This window comes from Tenrec ecaudatus, chromosome 11 (assembly GCF_050624435.1).
Source record: "Tenrec ecaudatus isolate mTenEca1 chromosome 11, mTenEca1.hap1, whole genome shotgun sequence".
Classification (NCBI taxonomy): Eukaryota; Metazoa; Chordata; class Mammalia; order Afrosoricida; family Tenrecidae; genus Tenrec; species Tenrec ecaudatus.
Genome location: NC_134540.1, coordinates 129,906,115 through 129,909,130, shown reverse-complemented (window position 1 = coordinate 129,909,130; position 3,016 = coordinate 129,906,115). Strand labels below are relative to the sequence as shown.

The 3,016-nt window shown below is 46.8% G+C and overlaps 1 pseudogene; it reads right to left on the bottom strand.

Annotated features, from left to right (window-relative positions):
- Window positions 1-358: 358 nt before the first annotated feature.
- LOC142461057 (lysine-specific demethylase 4D-like) lies at window positions 359-1,665 on the bottom strand (annotated as a pseudogene).
- Between the last annotated feature and the right edge of the window lie 1,351 nt (window positions 1,666-3,016).

Sequence of the window (3,016 nt, the reverse complement as noted above, 5' to 3'; positions counted from 1 at the left end):
TGTTCTAGAAGTCAAAGACCCATTAGGAGGACTCAGTACAAGCATGTCCGGGAGATTCACTGTGATGTTTTCCAGTGACTTCAGGCAGGGGGCAGGGTGCATCAGAGAATCAGCATTCAGTGGGGGTCCCAAGGGCTGAAGAAGCTTTAACAGCATGCTGGATCTCAAAACTCTGAGGGCCAGAGTCATCTGTTGATTGTCGATCCTCACGCAGTGGCTAAGTGGGCAGGTGTATAAATGTGCGTGATGAGTGCCTCTTGGCCCTGGACTTCACGGACTGCTGATGGGCATCAGAGTCCCGAGGATGCCTAGTACAAGTCCCCTTTGGTGAAGACTGGAGCTACTGGGCAGATGGAACTCAGGTGGGAAGTAGGGAGATGCTGAATCCCGCAGGACTGCTGCCCATGAAGGCAGGGGCCTCAGGCTGCACAGCAGAGCTGCTTGCCCCGAAGTGGGGTGTGGGACGAGGACACACCAGTGCAGAGCCCCCAAGCCCACTGTCTGCAGGCAGAGTCAGAGAGCGACGCCTGGCCCTGCGTGGCTTAAAGGACCGCAGACATCCCTTGACCATCACACGTCCCTGGGCTTCCTTCCAGGCCGCCCACTCCGGGCAGGTCAGTGCTGTGGGCGCCACGTAGTCCACTAAGGTGCGGTCCCTGCCCTGTTTCCACAGCTCATAGCGCTCGGGTTGCAGAATGTGCACGAAGGCGTCCATGGGAAACGTGATGCTGGCTTCCCCACAGCGGCACTGAGAAGCAGCTTTGCCATAATTAACCCAGCGCAGGGTGGCAAAGTTGATGGATTCCGTGCAGTTGAAACCATGATTGAAACCAGTGTGGTAGCCGTAAGGGAATGTGACCATGAACTCGCCTGCTCCCTGGGTGATCCGACCAACAGGAATGCCGTTCGCCCTGAGGACGCTGGGTGAGATGAGGGCCACCTTGTGCTGCAGGAAGTTCGCACAGCCACTGGAACTGCCAGGGAAAAGCTCCCTGGCCAGTCTCTGCAGGCGGGCTCCGGGCTCATGGGGCACCGCATACCACGTTTTGGGCTCCCCGAAGTGCAGGTAGTTGATGCTGTACAGGTCCATGTCCTCTGTGTGCCAAGCAAAAGTGGTCTGCCACAGGCCAAACTACAGGTAGGGGGTGTTGACGCCTTTGACGACAACGCCACACTCCTGCTCCAGCAGATTCTGGATCGTCCCCAGTTGTCTGAGGTTCCAATGCTCAGTGTTTCACCAAACAAGGAGCCACATACTCCAGCCCCATAAATGGTAGAATTGTATAGGAGGCTCTTCCAATACATTCGCTCCAAATCGTCTACATCCCGGTGTGTGGGAGTGCGATATCTGTCAGTGTTGGCCAAGTGGTGATATTCCTCCACGGTCATGGATTTCTTCTTTTTATGGTATTGCAAAAAGACACCTGTCCACCCAGTAGTTACTTGCTGCAGAGGACTGGCTATGAGGATGTCATCCACATCGTCATAGTTCTGTCTGGCTGTCCACTGTTTGGGTGGGATTATCTTAGCCAGGCCTGCGTGGTGGGCACCTTCAGATTCCATGTAAGCAATGTATTTATTGAAATCCTTAAATTCTTCCATGGTAGGCCAGAAAGTCATGATTTTAAGACTTGAATTCTGGCTTTGATAGTCCTTGGAATTCATGGCTGCAAAATAGAGTCAGAAAACCCAGTTCTCATGGATGTTCTGTGTATTTGGAATGCTGTGTTTTTGTTTATCTGTCTGAAAAATCTCTTGCAGTGTATTGATGTGTCTGTGAGAGCAAATGCACTCTCTCCAGGAGTGTTGATTGACCAAGGGAATTCTACTATGACGGACAGCTATTGTTTTCCCCAAAGAGACAGGATTTGTTCACATGGAGTAGGTTTTCCCAGATTGCTCCTGGCTCATTGTGCTGCTCTCGAAGTTTATTCAATTGGAAGGGTATCTCTCTCTGTTGATACTTAGCTTCTGTTGCAATCCTGGGAAATTTCCACAAGGAGTGCCTCAAGGAATTTTAAAAAACTAAATCTAAACACAGTAATTCTGTAACATTCAACAGAAGTCAGGGGTGTCAAACTCAATTAAAATACTTGCCTTGTGGTGCAACAGGCAAGATTAAAGTGGGCCACGTCATATTTACAAATTTTGTTGCATTTTTATTTTCAAGTGAGGATTCAGGAATATGGATAGGATAATTAAAATACTATATAATTGTTTTTATTTAAACATTTATTTTATTTATAAAACTAAAATTACTTTTTAACTGGAAAATTTCCAGCACTTTCCTTCTACTAGTTTTCACTTACCTCTTATGTTGTGACCGGAAAATATAACAAAGTAATAAAAAACACAAAATGTTGGACAGCTGGCAAATGTGATACACAATCGTAATGGCTTCCCTCTAAAAATGTTAACTAGCATTGCCTCTAGGTATGACTCCAACAGCACAACCTAGAGTCCTCTTTTTAACCTTTTCACTATTGGGATCTGTTCATATTATGCACTGAGGGTGGCAGACATATCGCTTTAAAACGTTGCCGGAAATTAGCGCATTTAGAAACGTCCACAGGCCTCCAGGAAAGGCATTGGGCCACCTGTATAGTGGTCTTCTGTAGTTAAAGTGTTAAAGAGGGAATTGTGTGTACAGTATTGCCTCCATCTCCCCTAAGCGCTATTTTCTTCATAACAAATTTTTCTATTTTTATTTTATTTCAGAGAATTGGGGGCCACAAAAAATTACCTGAGGGGCCACATGCAGCCTGCAGGCAACCAGTTTGACACCCCTGAAGTAAGTGAATGTTTTGAGAAGTGCTAGTAAAAAATCAAGTAAATAAAAATAGCCTGAGGATGCTAATATCAAAAATCACACTTCATGTAAAATATGAACCAAGACAGCTAACCAAACAAACTCACTGACATCAGTTCCACCCTATAGCACATGACGGAGATGTGCTTGTGTTTTCCTCAGGTTGTAACTCTTGACAAGTATTAAAAGCCTTGTCTTTCTCCATGG